This window comes from Coregonus clupeaformis, unplaced genomic scaffold (genome assembly GCF_020615455.1).
Source record: "Coregonus clupeaformis isolate EN_2021a unplaced genomic scaffold, ASM2061545v1 scaf0111, whole genome shotgun sequence".
Classification (NCBI taxonomy): domain Eukaryota; kingdom Metazoa; phylum Chordata; class Actinopteri; order Salmoniformes; family Salmonidae; genus Coregonus; species Coregonus clupeaformis.
The window spans coordinates 572,476-592,500 of record NW_025533566.1 but is presented as its reverse complement, the minus strand read 5'-3'; the positions used below and the strand labels follow the sequence as shown (position 1 = coordinate 592,500).

At 46.8% G+C, this 20,025-nt stretch overlaps 1 long non-coding RNA gene across 1 annotated transcript; it reads left to right on the top strand.

The window, feature by feature from the left end:
- Positions 1–16,868: 16,868 nt before the first annotated feature.
- On the top strand, positions 16,869–18,176 carry LOC123483435. Its single transcript, XR_006658244.1, has 3 exons — positions 16,869–17,166; positions 17,532–17,653; positions 18,137–18,176. It is a non-coding gene; the product is annotated as an uncharacterized LOC123483435 (long non-coding RNA).
- The last annotated feature ends 1,849 nt before the right edge of the window (positions 18,177–20,025 follow it).

Here is a 20,025-nt window from a genome sequence, read left to right as displayed (position 1 = left end):
TAGTTTTCATTGTCACCACATACACTATCTGTTATAGTAGTTATGTGTCACCCACCTTTTACCCTTGTCACTTGTTTTTTACATGTTCATCTTATTTCTCTTATGTATCTAGTCAAATGTCCAACACCTGTAACTAATCATGATCAAGAGTGTAAATTAAATGTACAAGCTGTGTAACAAAATAAATATGATGATGATGCTGAATACAAAATGTGTTGAAATGAATATGTTTTAGGTTAAAACTAGACCATAGAATACCATAGCTGCTATCTACCACTGAGGGGGTTATGTACATTCAAACAGAAGCAAGAAGATAGTTAAAAACAGTGAGATCTATGAACATTAGGACGTAGAGTTATGCTCTTTTATTTTTTATAACGTCCAAACTGAGCAATCGGGTGAGAAGGGCCTTTGTCAGGGAGGTGACCAAGAACCTGATGGTCACTCTGACAGAGCTCCAGAGTTCCTCTGTGGAGATGGGAGAACCTCCCAGAAGGACAACCATCTCTGCAGCACTCCACCAATCAGGCCTTTTTGGTAGAGTGGCCAGACGGAAGCCACTCCTCAGTAAAAGGCACATGACAGCTCAGCTGGAGTTTGCCAAAAGGCACCTAATGGACTCTCAGACCATGAGAAACAAGATTCTCTGGTCTGATGAAACCAAGATTTAACTCTTTGGCCTGAATGCCAAGTGTCACATCTGGAGGGAAACTTGGCACCATCACTATGGTGAAGCATGGTGGTGGCAGCATCATGCTCTGGGGATGTTTTTCAGCGGCAGGGACTGGGAGACTAGTCAGGATTGAGGTAAAGATGAACGGAGCAAAGTACAGAGGCCTCAGACTGGGGCGAAGGTTCACCTTCCAACAGGACAGCGACCCTAAGCACACAGCAAAGACAATGCAGGAGTGGCTTCGGGACAAGTCTTGAGTGGCCCAGTCAGAGCCCGGACTTGAACCCGATCTAACATCTCTGGAGACACCTGAAAATAGCTGTACAGTGACGCTCCCATCCAACCTGACAGAGCTTGAGAGGATCTGCAGAGAAGAATGTGAGATACTCCCCAAGTAAAGGTGTCCAAAACTTGTAGCGTCATACCCAAGAAGACTCGAGGTTGTAATCGCTGCCAAAGGTGCTTCAACCAAGTACTGAGAAAAGGGTCTGAATACTTATGTAAATGTGCTATTTCACTTTTAAATTTTTAATAGATTTGCAACAATTTTTAACCTGGTTTTGCTTTGTCAGTTTAGGGTATTGTGTGTAGATTGATGAGGGGGGAAAAACAATGTAATCATTGTTAGAATAAGGCTGTAACGTAACAAAATATGTATTTGTAAGTATTAAAAAAAGTATAACAAAATGTTTTGATAAAAAAATTAATTTGGCCTTGCTGCTATTATCTCATTGAAACACATTTAATAACATGTTCATAAATGGTGAATCAGCTAATCAAAAAATGCATTTAAAGGAATTATGTTTTGAAGTGTCTGTCCTATATCAGAGCGATAGAAGAAATATTTTTATTTTTTAAAATAGATTTGTAAATGTTTTCCACTGGTGGGTGAATAAAACACACACGCGCGCACACACACACACACACACACACACACACACACACACACACACACACACACACACACACACACACACACACACACACACACACATACACAAACACAAACACATGCAACAAATCCTCTCCTTGTTGAATCAGAGCCTTGGACTACTATTCTGTCTTTACCTTCTCCAACTTTAATATAAATGCTTTGCTGCAGTTTTTTTTATCGCTATGGTACTATTTTCACAAGTTTGTGGTACATTTTCACAACTCTTAGTACAGAACTCCAAACTGGTCACACCTGTAACGCAGCCAGTCTTTCATTCCAAACCTGTCGTTGTGCATTCATTTGGATTATAAACATCTATCATCACACAACCATTGATTCAAAATATAAGTTTATTGTGAAATGTAATGAGAACATTGGTTTAATCACCAAAACACAACATAATGAATTTAGTAGTTTTAACTACCAGTTAATCCAATAGCAAACAATGCAGGATACGTGTTTCAAATCGCCCTTAGAAGTGTTGAAAGTAATATGCTACAGTACTGTCAATTACAGTAGATTACACTGTTTTCACATTAGGCAATACACTTACATTACCCAACAGAATTGACAGAAAATGTATAACTTCCATAACATTTATCCAATGTATAATCAAAGGTGTGATCAATGAAGACATTCAATGAACACATTGGTCTGAATTGATGTCGTGGCATGCCTCATCCATGGCCAGAAGGAGGGTGACACGCTCATGGGGATGTTGATCGTACACCTTCCACCTCCATGCTGAAAGAAAATCCTCAATAGTGTTGAGGAAAGGAGAGTATAGGGGAAGGTATAGGGTCATGAATCGGGGATGTGCCCTAAACCATGCCTGAACCACATCTGCATGGTGGAACCTGACATTGTCCCACACAATGACATAGGTGACCCCTTCACCTTGACAGGCCTGCTCAATTTCATTGAGAAACACAATGAGGTGTGCAGCTTTATAGGATCCAAGTAATGGCCTACGTCCTACACCACCATCTTCAGAGGTAGCTGCACACATGGAGATGTTTCCACCACGTTGTCCAGGAACTTGGACGGTCGCCGGTTGGCCGATGAGATTCCAACCACGGCGCTGAGTTTTGGCCAGGTTGAAGCCCGCTTCATCAACAAAGATATACTTGTGATGGTTAACAGCAGCATCAATCACCATCACCCTCTGAAATATATTTTGGTTAGGTAGCTTAATGGTTAAGAGCGTTGTGCCAGTAACCGAAAGGTCACTGGTTCTAATCCCCGAGCCGACTAGGTGAAAAATCTGTCGATGTGCCCTTGAGCAAGGCACTTAACCCTAATTGCACCTGTAAGTCGCTCTGGATAAGAGCGTCTGCTAAATGACTCAAATGTAAATGTAAATATTATTTATACAGTATTGTTCCAATATGATATTGTGAAGTAGCATGTGCATCAAATAGTGAAGTAATACAGTATATACATTGCGTATGACGCTACAAGTATGGCACACCTATATTTGGGGAATTTCTCCCATTCTTCTCTGCAGATCCTCTCAAGCTCTGTCAGGTTGGATTTGGAGAGTTGCTGCACAGCTATTTTCAGGTTTCTCCAGAGATGTTAGATCGGGTTCAAGTCCGGCCTCTGGCTGGGCCACTCAAGGACATTCAGAGACTTGTACTGAAGACACTCCTGCGTAATCTTGGCTGTGTGCTTAGGGTCACTGTCCTGTTGGAAGGTGAACCTTCGCCCCAGTCTGAGGTCCTGATTGCTCTGGAGCAGGTTTTCATCAAGGATCTCTCTGTACTTTGCTCCATTCATCTTTGCCTCGATCATGACTAGTTTCCCAGTCCTTGCCAATGAAAAAAAGAGAAAACACAGCATGATGCTGTCACCATCATTCTTCACCGTAGGGATGGTGCCAGGAAGTGTTCACACACACCCTTTTATATGGTGACCAATAGTGGTTGACGCTATGTGAAATCAATTAGTAATAATGAATGGTCATTTTGTATGGTTACATGTATCATACATGTCATTTAAATGTTTATACTATACAAACACACATTGTATTTCTGTAGTTCTCTAAATCCATATATAGCAGACAAACCAGTTGAAAATCTATAGGTTTACCAAACGGTTAAGTGATTAACCATTAAGCACCGTTGGATTGCATGATGGTCAAATGTATTTAAACAAATGAGAAGAGAATCATATGATAAGTGTTGTGATTATTACATTGTGAAAGGCAATTACTTCATGTGAAAGGTATTCTTAGATGAAACACTGATTATGTTTGGTGAACAAGTTGGTGAGATTTTGTGTGTTGTACTTAGTCAATTGAAAATGTGCTTAAAGTTTTGAAAAAACAGCCTTCTTGATGATCTGTTTTGAGTTTTGTACTAAGAGTTGTGAAATGTTACCATATACGTGTGAAAATAGTATGAAAGCGATCAAAACAAATGTCATGAATATTTTTTAAGACATTTTATTATTCTCAAGATCATTTGCACAACATGATGTGAGCTCCGTGCTCTGTGATTTTGAGAGTGAAATGCTAATGTATCTGAAGTAGTTTGCTGTGTTGGAGCCAATAACAGAATGTATATCTCAGTATTTAACATGACATCATGGAATGATTTTAGCTGAAACTTGCAGCATTCTGAGCTAACTTTCACACTTTTGCTTAGAGGACATCTGTTGTTATGAGCTGTACATTTCCTGTCCGGAGGACCCTGAACTGTCACGCCCTGGCTCTGGGGACTCTTAAATGTTGAGCCAGCGTGTGTAGGTTCTATGTTTAGTTTTCTATGTTTTTGTTCTAGATCGTGTTGATATATGTTGGCCAGGGTGGTTCCCAATCAGAGGCAGCTGTAGCTCGTTGTCTCTGATTGGGGACCATACTTAGGCAGCCTGTTTGGCACTAGTCGGTGTGGGATCTTTTTCTGTAAAGGTTTGTTGTATGTAACCTCAGGACTTCACGTATCGTTTATTGTTTTGTTCGTGTTGTGTACTACAAATAAAATGTACGCTTACCACGCTGCGCCTTGGTCCGTCTCATCTAATAACGATCGTGACAGAAGATCCCACCAAGCCTGGATCAAGCAGCGTGACGAGGAGAGAGGATGGACTTTGGAGGAGATGAGAGAGAGTCTGGCTAGAGGGATGGAGGCCATGATCACGGGGGAGAGACAAGCCCAGAAATTTTTTAGGGAGGGGCTCACGCCGTCGACGACGAGGCTACAGGAGGCGACAAGGGAGAAGGAGAGTGTAGGGGCACGGCGAGAGGAGCTGGTTAGGCAGCAGAAGGAGCGGAGGTTTATAAAGGAACCCAGTCCCGCTCCTCGCACCAAGCAAGTGGTGTGTGTCGCCAGTCCGGTCCGGCCCGTTCCAGCTCCCCGCACCAAGCCAGTGGTGTGCATCGCCAGCCCGGTCCGGCCTGTTCCTGTCCCTCGCACCAAGCCAGTGGTGCGCGTCGCCAGCCCGGTCCGGCCCGTTCCTGCTCCCCGCACCAAGCCAGTGGTGCGCGTCGTCAGCCCGGTCCGTCCTGTTCCTGCTCCCCGCACCAAGCCAGTGGTGCGCGTCGTCAGCCCGGTCCGTCCCGTTCCTGCTCCCCGCACCAAGCCAGTGGTGCGCGTCGTCAGCCCGGTCCGGCCTGTTCCTGCTCCCCGCACCAAGCCAGTGGTGCGCGTCATCAGCCTGGTCCGTCCCGTTCCTGCTCCCCGCACCAAGCCAGTGGTGCGCGTCGTCAGCCCGGTCCGTCCCGTTCCTGCTCCCCGCACCAAGCCAGTGGTGCGCGTCGTCAGCCCGGTCCGGCCTGTTCCTGCTCCCCGCACCAAGCCAGTGGTGCGCGTCGTCAGCCTGGTCCGTCCCGTTCCTGCTCCCCGCACCAAGCCAGTGGTGCGCGTCGTCAGCCGGGTCCGGCCCGTTCCCGCTCCCCGCACCAAGCCAGTGGTGCGTGTGTCCAGTCCGGCACGGCGCGTGCCTGTTCCACCGGTGCCTGGTCCGGCACCGGTCAGCTGCTCCAATCCGGAGCCAGAGCAATCCGCTCCACCGGGGTCCGTTCCAACTCCAGTCAGCGGATCCACCTCCGAGGCGGAATGCCCACCCGGCCCCTACCCTAACCCTTTGGGGGAGGGGGGGGGGTACTGTCACGCCCTGGCTCTGGGGACTCTTAAATGTTGAGCCAAGGTGTGTATGTTCTATGTTTAGTTTTCTATGTTTTTGTTCTAGATCGTGTTGATCTATGTTGGCCAGGGTGGTTCCCAATTAGAGGCAGCTGTAGCTCGTTGTCTCTGATTGGGGACCATACTTAGGCAGCCTGTTTGGCACTAGTCGGTGTGGGATCTTGTTCCGTAAAGGTTTGTTTTGTGTAACCTCAGGACTTCACGTATCGTTTGTTTGTTGTTTTGGTTCGTGTGTTAAGTACTTAATAAATAATGTACGCTTATCACACTGCGCCTTGGTCCGTCTCTTCCGTGAACGATCGTGACATGAACCATGAACCTGGTTTAAAATGAGAGTCTGTGGAGGTCTTGGTCTAGTACCCATTACTACATCTCTGTAGCACCTGACCCCTCAAATCTAAACATTTCTAGAATATGCAGTACATTTACCCAGGGGCGGTGTGTTCATTAGGGCGATATGGGCGACGCACTGCCAAACGGGTAAAAGGAAGGGATTTTTTTTCTAATCAATTATATCACGGCAACAGTAGTTATCAGTGTTCTAATCTAGACGTCTGATCTGCCACTAAATGTCCAATCAGGCTAAAGTCGTGCTTCAAATGGCCCCGCCCGTTTTGGGGCGATTTCAGTCAGGTTGAAAATCGCCCCAGAAGTCTCTCATAGACTCTCATGTAAATTATTATTTTTTTTTTATATCAGAGCTTTCAATACAATCTCTATGGATTCCGGGAGGGCTTGCACTTACGCGCTTTCGTCATACGTAACATAACCATGAACATAACTAAGAAAAGAGCGGGTAGCAGCGTCAATCAATTCACCAAGATGGCTAGCGTTCAGTGCAACTCGATTGTCTCTTTAAAAGAAGTTCCTTTTTGTCGGCGAACAAATCAAGATAAATTGGCAACGAAACAATTAGGACCTCCCAGACCAAATTTAATAATTCAACAGGTTTCTACTAAAGGGGGAAAGTCCTACACCCGAGGATTTTCCAAAAATTGGTACGAACGAAAAACCTGGCTAGCAGGCTGCGATGTAGCTAATGCAGTCTTCTGCTACCCCTGCTTACTCTTTCACCCTGAAGGCGGCACGGCAGATAGCACCGCTTGGACAGCGACTGGTGTAACGGACATGCACCATCTTTCAGAAAAGATTAAGAAACATGAGCTGTCAGAGACCCACATGGATAGCTGTTTGAGATTGTCTGCTTTGGGGAGAGTGAACATTGCCACTCAACTGGATGAGGGATACAGGCTAGCTGTCCGCCACCACAACGATGAGGTTAGCAAGAACCGCCACATCCTCAGCCGGCTAATCCAGTGTGTGAAGTTTTGCGGAGTGTTTGAGTTAGCTTTGCGAGGCAAAGATGAAACTGAGGGCTCCACCAACCCTGGTATTTTTCTTGGACTTTGTGGCACAATTAGATGAGGTGTTTGATGACCATCTTAAAAATGCTAAAGTTTAAGGGTACATCAAAGACCATTCAAAACGAGCTACTGGAGTGTATGCTAGCGGTCATGAGGGAACATATTGTGGAGGAGGTGAAGTCGGCGAACTTCGTAGCTATCCAAGCTGACGAGACCACGAACGTTTCTACACAGACACAGCTGGTGCTTGTGCTGAGGTACATAGATAGCAACCACAAAGTGCAGGAGCGCTTTTTTGAGTTCCTTCCCATCTCGGAATCAACCTCAGTCTCAATCGCCAGTGTGCTTTTGGAGAGACTGAACTGTCTTTTTGCCGACGACGAGAAAGTCAAACTCATTGCGCAAGCTTACGATGGACGGGTTCATTTGACCAGCCCACCGTGAGAGAGGCATCTGGCTACGTGAGGATGCTACATGATGAAGATTTTATTTTTTTCCTGGGGCTTTTTTCACAAAATCATGCCCCACGTCGACATTCTGTACCAGAAGCTACAGAAGAAGGACATCGATGCTGTCTTCATCAAACGTGCCCTCGACAGCTTCACAAGCAGTGTGCAGGCCATAAGGTAAGATTAAACAATATCATTCGATCTTTCTCAAAGCAGAGCTTTATTTGAAAATGTATGCATGAAAGGAGACTGCATTTGTGTTTGAAATGACATTATTCTCATTATATATGGCCAGTGGTGTAATCTAGCTTATTTTATATACTATGTGTACTGTACAGTGGTGCTCATAAGTGTATGAACACATTCTAAAGTTGACTAAAAAGAGGAATAAAAAAATTAAAAAATCATATTTTGGAAATTGATACAGTGCACTGGCACTGTACCAGGTTCTCATGAGCTACAACCTCCAGGAGACGTTCTCTGAGACTGTGACTCTGTTGAACATCCTCATAACTACTCCCATGACAACAGCTGAAGCTGAGAGATGTTTCTCAACTTTGACACGAGTTAAGACATTCCTGCGAAATTCAATGGGCCAGGAACGTCTGAATGCACTGGCCATGCTTTCCATGGAGAGGGAACTAGTCCTCAGCATGCCTGATTTTCAATGAGAAAGTCATTGACCGCTTTGCTGCATTGAAAGAGAGAAGAGAACAGTTTCAGTACAAGTAATGTAGCCTCTCTCTCTCTTTGTCCCTCCCTGTCTGTCTCTTTAACACACACACGCCCAAATCAGTTCACAGTTGATGTTGTTTAAAATAGTTATTTTTCATTTTTTTTAAAAGTAAAAAAAAAAAAAAATCTGTTCATGTTCATTTTTACAAATCTATACAATTGGCCAGAATATGGTTGTTCATATTTACAAATCTATACAATTGGCCAGAATATGGTTGTTCATTTTTACAAAGCCATACAGATAGCTGTGTTTACCTTTTCTATAAATTATTTTCAAATTCTGTTTTCAGGCAAAATGTCTATCACTGTTCATTTTCACAAATCTATACAAGAGGGCAGAATATGGAAGTCTATAAAAATTTATTATTACCAATAACTTGCATCAATGTTTTCAGTAGCCTCTATCAAAAGCTCCTGCTTGCTTGTTGTGAATTATGCTCAGGTGCACATATTTCCAATTCAACCATGAGGCCTTTTTTAAGCAAGTAATGTGTATATCAGTATTGACTTATATGCTGCCCCTGTCTTCATGTTGTTGCTGGACATATCTTTTTTTAAATGTGTGTAGGTCACCTAAATCATCAGAAAAATTGCCCCCCCTGAGAATTTTTTCAGGAGCCGCCACTGCATTTACCATATAGTTTCTTATATACTTAAATGTTGATTTTTGTCAATGGAATTGTGGTGCATGTCGCCCAATTATCGAATCTTTGTTTCTACTATGTTCCAGTAGAGAGCAGCAGGACTCAATGTCCCAAAACCCCTAGAGAAAGCTGAAATACGTCATAGTGACTATGAGTTTTGGGGTTAAACTAGTCCATATGATGCAATAGTTGCTATCTGCCACTGAGGGGGCCATGTACACACAAACAGAAGCAGGAAGAGAGTTAAAGTGAGGTCTGTGAACAAGTAGTAATTATTGCTGTTGCCTTGGTCGTTGACACACACTTGTGCTCAGGTACCATATAATATAACAGGCAGACTGAAACCTTCACATGGCTCTTCATCTCTCCCTCCTCCTCCTCCTCCTCCTCCTCCTCTTCCTCATCCTCATCCTCTGCAGAGTCTCAGCAGGTATGTGTAACATGTTTCTATGAAGGCTGAAGTCCATTGTGTCAATTCACTGTAAACACTGTTTAATACAGTGCCTTGCAAAAGTATTCAAAATATTCATTTTGTTGCATTACAACCTGTAATTTAAATTGATTTTTATTTGGATTTCATGTAATGGGCATACACACAATAGTCCAAATTGGTGAAGTGAAATTAAAAAGTTACTTGTTTCAAAAAATTCTAACAAATAAATAACGGAAAAGTGGTGAGTTCATATGTATTCACCCCCTTTGCTATGAAGTCCCTAAATAAGATCTGGTGCAACCAATTACCTTCAGAAGTCACATAATTTGTTAAATAAAGTAAACCTGTGTGCAATCTAAGTGTCACACGATCTCAGTATATATACACCTGTTCTGAAAGGCCCCAGAGTCTGTAACACCACTAAGCATGGGGCACCACCAAACAAGCGGCACCATGAAGACAAAGGAGCTCTCCAAACAGGTCAGGGACAAAGTTGTGGAGAAGTACAGATCAGGGTTGGGTTATACAAAAAATATCAGAAACTTTGAACATCCCACGGAGCACCATTAAATCCATTATTAAACAATGGAAAGAATATGGCACCACAACAAACCTGCCAAGAGAGGGCCGCCCACCAAAACTCACGGACCAAGCAAGGAGGGCATTAATCAGAGTGTAACGATCCCTGCAGTCTGAGTCGGTTTCTGTCTGGGTACTAGTTTTTCTGCTCGGGATCTCCAGTTTCCCGAGGGTTCTGGAACGCTCCCTGCCTGGTTGCCGGGCAACGTTGCTAGGCGGGAGCTCTCTTGATTTCCGCACCTGCATCCCATCAGCAATCTGCACACCTGGTCCTGATCATCACCCTTCTTAGGCTCTGTCCTAACATCCATTCCCTGCCGGATCGTTAGCCATGAACAGTATGTTTATCAGCGGATCAGTCTTAGAGCTTAGAGTTTTGTTGTTTTGCACCTTGTTTGCTTGTTGTATGCTTACCTCCGTTTTGTTCTCCCTGCAGTCACTCGTCCGGAACCTTCACCCAACCTCTGCCTGATGGTCGGCGGCTGCCGAGCCATCATTGGACCAACTACTGCACCCTCAACAACTCATCCACGCCGCCCGCTCTGTTCCCTGGATTATTCAGCAGCACTCGTGGATCAGTTAAATAAACACTCACCTTTGACACCACTTACCTTGTCCTGGTCTGCTTCTGGGTTCTGGCTTAGTAAACCGTGACAGAACGATCCGGCCAGTAATGAACCCAGCGGACCTGGACTCTGTTCGCCATGCCATTACCCATCAGGAGAAGATGTTGGGCCATCATAGCACGGTACTACAGGAGATCGCGTTGTCAGTTCTGAACCTTTCTACCGGTCTGACGGAGGTCCAGAACCAGCGCAAGTTTCCGGTGGAGGATCCACTACCGGTTTCACCCATCTCGCCTGCCGCTTCTGGAGCTGTGTCCTTCCGTGAGCCCAAGGTTCCGACGCCGGATAAATATGAGGGGGAGCTGGGAAGATGCCGTTCCTTCCTTATGCAGTGTGGGTTAGTGTTCGATCTACAGCCCTACTCTTATGCCACAGACAAGGCTAGGATAGCCTTTGTGATTGAGTTGCTGCGTGGTCGAGCGCTGGAGTGGGCTTCAGCCGTTTGGGAACGACAGGATCCCTGCATGGCTTCATACCAGGGGTTCACGGCCGAGATGAGGAAGCTCTTCGACCATTCCGTCCGAGGGAGGGACGCAGCTAGGCGCCTGTTTTCGCTTCGCCAAGGAACTCGCAGCGTGGCCGACTTCGTGATCGAGTTCAAGACGTTGGCTGTGGAGAGTGGGTGGAATGAGGAGTCTCTGCAAGCGGCCTTTTACCAGGGTCTGTCGGAGCAGCTCAAGGATGAGTTGATCTCCTATCCGGAGCCTAGTGACCTGGACAGCTTGGTAGCCTTGTCTATTCGGGTGGATAATCGAGTCCGAGAGCGAAGGAGGGAGAAGCAATGGGTCCCGTCCAACCGATCAGCTTCTCAGGTTCCAGTCGGGTCGGGGATTGGATCAGAATACGTCGATCATCGTCCACCACACAGGATTAGTGGAGAGGTCCTGTCTCCCCGATTCTGAACCCATGCAAGTGGGGCGGCACGGGTTAACCAAGGAGGAGCGCCAACACAGACGTAGGACTAACTGTTGCCTCTACTGTGGTGGTTCGGGACATTACCTCGCCACTTGTTCCCGGCGGTCGTCAAACTGCGCGGCTCGCTAAAGTTGGGAGGACTTTTAGCGAGCCAGTTTCGACCTCTCAATACCTCTGTCAGACCCCGTTTCCCGGCTACCCTTATGAACAGGAATCAGAGCTTAGCGATTAACGCTTTATCGATTCAGGTGCCGATGGAAGCTTTCTTGATGCCGAGTTGGTGGAACAGCTGGGGCTTTCCAAGGAGCAATTGCCGGAAGCCATTGAAGCTACCAATCTGGACGGCAGTAGTCTGGCACGTATCACGATGAGGACTGAACCGGTTAAGATGCTGTTGTCGGGGAATCATTCTGAGATGATTTCATTCTTCATTCTGCCGTCTTCCCATGTTCCTCTGGTCCTTGGATACCCCTGGCTGAAGGAACACAATCCCACGTTCGATTGGGTGACGGGCAAGGTAACGAGTTGGAGCCTTGATTGTCATGCTAACTGTCTCAAGACTGCCTGTCCCCATTCGGTTCCCAGTCAGGTGATTGAGGCTAAACCCCCAGATTTGTCCCTGGTTCCCGAGACATATCACGATTTGGGGGAAGTGTTCAGTAAGCAGAAGGCTCTGTCACTCCCTCCCCCACCGACCATATGATTGTGCCATCAACCTGTTCCCTGGAGCTGTCTACCCCAAGGGAAGGTTATACAGTATCTCCCGACCTGAACGTGAGGCTTTGGAGACCTACATCAAGGAGTCCCTAGCTGCTGGTCTCGTTCGGCCCTCGTCATCACCCCTGGGGGCAGGATTCTTCTTTGTGGGTAAGAAGGATGGCTCTCTTCGACCGTGTATTGATTATCGGGGGTTGAATGACATCACGGTCAAGAACAAGTATCCCCTGCCCTTGATGAGTTCTGCCTTCGACTCCTTACAGGGTGCTACGGTGTTCACCAAGCTAGACCTACGCAATGCGTATCACATGGTCCGGATCAGAGAGGGGGACGAGTGGTTGACGGGTTTCAATACACCGATGGGTCACTTCGGTATCAGGTGATGCCGTTTGGACTGACCAATGCTCCAGCGGTATTCCAGAGTATGGTGAACGACGTCCTGAGAGATATGATCGGTCTCTTTGTGTTTGTTTACCTGGATGACATTCTGATCTTCTCGAAGGAACCTTCCGACCACGTCCAGCATGTCCGGCAGGTTCTGCAGCGATTGTTGGAGAATCGCCTGTTCGTGAAGGCCGAGAAGTGCGAGTTTCACGCCCACACGACATCCTTCCTCGGGTACATCATCTCCAGGGGAGAGATTAGGATGGACCAGGAGAAGGTTAGAGCGGTTCTGGAATGGGCCCAGCCCGGTACGAGATTGCAGCTCCAGAGATTTTTGGGGTTTGCAATTTCTACCGCAGATTCATCCGGGATTACAGCCGTGTGGCCGCTCCGTTAACTGCCTTGACTTCCAGTATCAGGACCTTCAAGTGGAATCCGGAGGCGGATCGAGCGTTTCTGGATTTGAAGAGGCGATTCACCAACGCACCGATTCTCTCTCAACCGGACACGGCCCGTCAGTTCGTCGTTGAAGTGGACCGCGTCTGATGTGGGAGTTGGCGCCATCCTGTCGCAGCGATGCTCCACGGACAGTAAACTCCATCCCTGCGCCTACTACTCTCGTCGCCTTTCGCCTGCGGAGAGGAACTACGATGTGGGTAACCGGGAGCTTCTCGCGGTGAAACTTGCCTTGGAGGAGTGGCGCCACTGGTTGGAGGGGCGGAGCAACCGTTTATTGTCTGGACTGACCACAAGAATCTTGCTTACGTGCAATCGGCTAGACGTCGCAACTCCCGTCAGGCCAGGTGGGCGTTGTTTTTCGGACGATTCAATTTTTCCCTGACGTTCCGACCTGGATCTAAGAACGGCAAGGCGGACGCCTTGTCCCGGATGTTCTCCAAGACGGAAGAGAGAGTGGGTCCAAGACCGAGACAATTCTCCCCCGGAACTGCGTCGTGGGAGCAGTTATGTGGAAGATTGAGGAGGAGGTGATGGCGGCCCTTCGGACGCAGCCCGGTCCCGGTAACGGTCCACCCGGTCGGTTGTTTGTGCCTGAGTCGGTTCGTCCTGCTGTCCTCAAATGGTCCCACGCCAGCAAGATGGCTTGTCACCCTGGCGTGGCTCGGACGATGGCGTTTCTTCGCAGACGTTTTTGGTGGCCTGCCATGGCCGAGGATACTCGGGGTTTTGTTGCTGCCTGTCCAGTGTGTGCGCAGAATAAGAGTACCAATCGGCCCAGCTCTGGACTACTTCACCCCCTTCCTATTCCCCGGCGACCATGGTCGCATCTGGCCCTGGACTTTGTCACTGGGTTGCCCGCTTCTGAGGGGAACACGGTCGTTCTGACTATCGTGGACAGATTCAGCAAGTTCGCCCACTTTGTGCCAATTGCCAAGCTTCCCTCTGCCTCGGAGACGTCCGAGATCCTGGTCAGGGAGGTTTTCAGGGTCCACGGTTTGCCCAGTGATATCGTTTCCGACCGTGGCCCTCAGTTTACCTCTGCTGTCTGGAAGTCCTTCTGTTTGGCCATTGGAGCTACAGTCAGTCTCACATCTGGTTTTCACCCCCAATCTAATGGTCAGGCGGAGAGAGCCAACCAGAAGATGGAATCCACGCTACGCTGCCTTGTCTCTTCCAACCCCACCTCCTGGGTCTCTCAGTTGCCTTGGGTTGAGTATGCCCACAATACTCTCCCCTACATCTGACACTGGGATGTCTCCCTTCCAGTGCCTGTATGGCTACCAACCTCCCTTGTTCCCTTCTCAGGAGAAGGAGCTCTCAGTGCCCTCTGTTCAGGCCCATATTCGTCGTTGCCACCGGACCTGGCATCGGGCCAGAAAGGCACTCCTTAGAGTTTCGGACCGGTATCAGCTCCAGGCGAATCGTCGCCGGATCCCCGCCTCCCACCTATACCATCGGAGATAGGGTCTGGTTGGCCACACGGGATCTTCCTTTACGGACTGAGTCTAGGAAGTTGTTACCGAAGTTCATTGGTCCGTTTGTGGTGGAGAAGGTGATCAATCCAGTGGCAGTTCGACTCAAACTACCGAGGACGCTCAGAGTCCATCCCACCTTTCATGTCTCCTGCCTCAAGCCTGTTTTCCTCAGTCCTCTGTTGCCTCCTCCGCCTCCTCCTCCTCCTCCTCGGATGATCGGAGGTGGTCCTGCCTACACGGTGCGACGCATCATGGATTCCAGACGGCGGGGCCGGGGTTTCCAGTATCTCGTGGACTGGGAGGGGTATGGTCCTGAAGAGAGGAGTTGGATTCCGCGGCGACAGATCCTAGATGCTGACCTCATTCGTGACTTCTACCGCCTCCATCCTGGCGCTCCCGGGAGTCCGCCCGGTGGCGTTCGTCGGAGGGGGGGTACTGTAACGATCCCTGCAGTCTGAGTCGGTTTCTGTCTGGGTACTAGTTTTTCTGCTCGGGATCTCCAGTTTCCCGAGGGTTCTGGAACGCTCCCTGCCTGGTTGCCGGGCAACGTTGCTAGGCGGGAGCTCTCTTGATTTCCGCACCTGCATCCCATCAGCAATCTGCACACCTGGTCCTGATCATCACCCTTCTTAGGCTCTGTCCTAACATCCATTCCCTGCCGGATCGTTAGCCATGAACAGTATGTTTATCAGCGGATCAGTCTTAGAGCTTAGAGTTTTGTTGTTTTGCACCTTGTTTGCTTGTTGTATGCTTACCTCCGTTTTGTTCTCCCTGCAGTCACTCGTCCGGAACCTTCACCCAACCTCTGCCTGATGGTCGGCGGCTGCCGAGCCATCATTGGACCAACTACTGCACCCTCAACAACTCATCCACGCCGCCCGCTCTGTTCCCTGGATTATTCAGCAGCACTCGTGGATCAGTTAAATAAACACTCACCTTTGACACCACTTACCTTGTCCTGGTCTGCTTCTGGGTTCTGGCTTAGTAAACCGTGACACAGAGAGGCAACAAAGAGACCAAAGATAACCCTGAAGGAGCTGTAAAGCTCCACAGCGGAGATTGGAATATCTGTCCATAGGGCCACTTTAAACCGTACACTCCACAAAGCTGGGCTTTACAGAAGAGTGGCCAGAAAAAAGCCATTGCTTAAAGAAAAAAATAAGCAAATACGTTTGGTGTTCGCCAAAAGGCATGTGGGAGACTCCCAAAACATATGGAAGAAGGTAATAATAATAATAATAATAATAATAATAATAATAATAATAATAATAATAATAATAATATGCCATTTAGCAGACGCTTTTATCCAAAGCGACTTACAGTCATGCGTGCATATTTTTTTTTTTGTGTATGGGTGGTCCCGGGGATCAAACCCACTACCTTGGCATAACAAGCGCCGTGCTCTAACAGCTGAGCTACAGAGGACCACAGTGCCTTGCAAAAGTACTCTGGTCAGATGAGACTAAAATTGAGCTTTTTGGCTGTCAAGGAAAACGATATGTCTGGCGCAAACCCAACACCTCTCATCACCCCTGGTGGCAGCATCATGCTATGGGGATGTTTTTCATCGGCAGGGACTGGGAAACTGGTCAGAATTGAAGGAATGATGGATGGCACTAAATACAGGGAAATTCTTGAGGGAAACCAGTTTCAGTCTTCCAGAGATTTGAGACTGGGACGGAGGTTCAACTTCCAGCAGGACAACGACCCTAAGCATACTGCTAAAGCAACACTCAAGTAGTTTACGGGGAAACATTTAAATGTTTTGGAATGGCCTTGTCAAAGCCCAGACCTCAATCCAATTGAGAATCTGTGGTATGACTTAAAGATTGCTGTACACCAGTGGAACCCATCCAACTTGAAGGAGCTGGAGCAGTTTTGCCTTGAAGAATGGGCAAAAGTCCCAGTGGCTAGATGTGCCAAAATTATAGAAACATACCCCAAGAGACATGCAGCTGTAATTGCTGCAAAAGGTGGCTCTATAAAGTATTGACTTTGGGGGGGAGATAGTTATGCACGCTCAAGTTTTCAGTTTTTTTGTCTTATTTCTTGTTTGTTTCACAAGAAAAAACATTTTGCATCTTCAAAGTGGTAGGCATGTTGTGTAAATCAAATTGTACAAACCCCCCCAAAAATTATTTAAATTCCAGGCTGTAAGGCATCAAAATAGGAAAAATGCCAAGGGGGGTGAATACTTTTGCAAGCCACTGTAAATCTCAATCTTTAACATGCTATTTTATAGTTTATAAGCAATGGGATTTCTTTTCTGCTGTGCAGATTCTGTTGAATTCCAACCTAAATGTGTTTTGTGTTGATGTGTCCACAGTGAGGCATGTGTCTGTGCAGGCCGGAGGCTCCATCACCATCCCATGTCACTATGATCTGAATCACATCAACCATGTGAAATACTGGTGTAAAGGATTACTTTGGCACGGATGTTCTTATGTGGTACGCACTAACCATCCTAAGAGCAGTAGTAATGCCTTAATCTCTGATGACATCAACAAGAGAATCTTCACTATGACCATGACTATAACCTGAAGTCATGGGACTCTGAGAATTACAGGTGTGTTGTGGTGATCAATGGAGGACCAGATATCAGGATACAATGGTTCTACCTATCTGTCACTCCAGGTAAATAGCCTATTACAACAAATGAAATGAGAAATGTGTAACCAGTCTGAAATTCATAGACAGAGATATATTGTATGTGTAGGTGCAAGAACTGACCATGTTTTTAAGGTGTACAGTGTTTTTTTACAATTACATTCTTTACAAACCACTGAGTAAAACAAGATTCTATTTGGGGTCATGATGGGGTAACAGTTGAACTCTTTAAATTCTTTAATAATCAATGGCTATATATAATTATTATGAATTCAAAAGACCAACAATGGATGTACCAATCACAGACTGCAGCTTTAAGGAATTTGTATGGAGCCTGTTGTAAAAACACTTTTTTCTTCTCTGAATTCTTGTTTTTTTACCTCTGTGTTCAGCTACTCCAGAACTCTATGTGGACCAACAGGAAGTGACTGGAGTAGAAGGAGGGAGTGTCACTGTCCGTTGTTACTATAGTAACTCTGGAGATATAAAGTGGTGCAGGATGGGTGGTGATTGTGTGAGTGGGTATTCTGGGACTTTACATGGAACATCACTGACATTAAACCGGACTAGTGATGCTAATAACAGAAAAGTCTTAACAGTGACTTTGATTGGACTGAAGATGGAGAACACTGACTGGTATTGGTGTGAAGTGGGAGAACTAGTGATGGCTGTTCACATCACTGTCAGTCAACAAACTGCAACACAGAGAACCCCCCCAAAAACGATTTAATATCCATAGTTACTTCACATATAAATTATGTAATTTTCTTACATTAGTATCACAATTAAAATATGTATTTATTCCATGATTTACTTCCTGTCATAGATGATAGTCAGTGAAAATCTGCTACTGTTTTCATAATCCTTGACAGCGATTCACTTTGTTTCATCATCTGAAACAAATTGGAATATTGACTATGAATGTGATGTTGCTATACAACCTGACTATCTGGTATACCAGTAATTTCATTGATGGCATTGTTGTTTTACCTCACAGAAACCCAAGCTGAGGGGAACATGGAGGAAGTCCACCAGAGGTTATTATCACTCATTCAGCTGTATTATCCCACAAATTGTTAGATAATATGAACACAAAGAAAGATTACAATTCCATCATACAATACAACAGTTAAAGCTAACAAAACACCCTCCCTAAATGCATATAGAGACTGTTAGCACTTCCTCTTGGGTGGAACATTTATTTGGAGAAGTAGCATCAATTTTTGCGTTATTCTCACTCATTTGCAAGGACAAGTTGCACACTTAAAAAAAACAACGTTATTTGTATAGTAATAATCTCAATAATAATAATGTAAACTTCCACACATGTGAATAGCTAAATAATTGTTCCATTTATCACAACAGTGTAAACAACAAGTTATTACTTTTTCACAAATGATCAATTTATAATGATCTATTTTAATTGTATTTTTGATTCAAGTTCTTCTATGTAATCCATCAGATCCTGTCACGGATTCTGCCGAGACTGCCCCTCCTCCTTGCTCGGGCAGGTTTCAGCGTTCGTCGTCACCGGAGTAATAGCTGCTGCCAATCTATGTTCTATGTTTCTATGTTCTACCTGTTGTGTCAGATTGTTTCACACCTGTTGTCCATCTTGTGATTACTCCGCCCCTATATAACCCTGTGGCTCCCATTGTGTTCTGTGCTTGTTTGTTGCTTGTACTCATATGTCGTTGGTGAGCGGATTTGATCCTCCCTGCGTGGAGGCTTCTTGTTTCTTTACGAGCTTTAGTAAAGTTACGTTTTTTCTCTTGAGTTCTGTGTCCTGCGCCTGACTTCAGTCTACCGCATACACCGACATCGTGACAGAAACACGCACATATGGAGTCAGCAGGAACGACTGGATCTACCGAGACGATGGAGGAACGAGTCCAACGTCAAGGGACGATCTCGGTGAGACGATGGAACGAGTTTTCCAGATGATGGAGCGATTGGCGAGAGGTGGTATCCCTTCACCATGTCCAACCACACCACCACCTGCTACACTGGCTACCACTTCTCCACCTGGGTCCAGTGGGATTCGGCTCTCGCTCCCGAGGGCATATGACGGTACACCTGCCGGGTGCCAGGGATTTCTCCTCCAGGTAGAGCTCTACCTGGCCACCATTCACCCGGCGCCCTCGGGATACGAGAGCGTGTCCGCCCTCATCTCCTGTCTATCGGGGAAGGCGCTTGAGTGGGCTAACGCAGAGTGGAGAAATATAGACTCGAGAACTGTCCACTACGAGGATTTCACCCGCCGTTTCCGGGCGGTATTCGATCATCCACCTGAGGGGAGAGCGGCGGGAGAACGTCTGGCCCACCTAAGACAGGAGATGAGGAGCGCGCAGGAGTTTGCGCTGGAGTTTAAGACTGTCGCAGCCAGCGCGGGATGGAATGAGCGGGCCCTTATCGACCACTATCGATGCAGCTTAAGGGAGGACGTCCGTCGGGAACTGGCCTGCAGGGACACCAATCTCAACCTGGACCAACTGGTGGACATGTCCATCAGGTTGGATAACATGTTGGCAGCCCGCGGACGTTCTGATGGGGGCCTGTCCATTCCATCTCCCAGCACCTCCGAGCCTATGGAGCTAGGAGGTGCTGCAGGTAGGGAGACTGGGAGAGAGACTGTCCCCTGCACCAAGTGTGGCCGCAGAGGACACACTGCTGGTCGGTGCAGGGGAGGTTTCTCAGGAGGTCGAGGCAGCAGGCAGAGCACTGGTCGACCGTCTCAGGTGAGTAGGCACCCGACTCACCCAGAGTTCCCTGTTGCTAATTTGTGTATCGACATTTTGTTTCCAGAATTTTCTCCCCATTCCCAGCATAAGGCGCTAGTAGATTCAGGCGTGGCTGGGAATTTTATTGATCGCCAGTATGCACGTA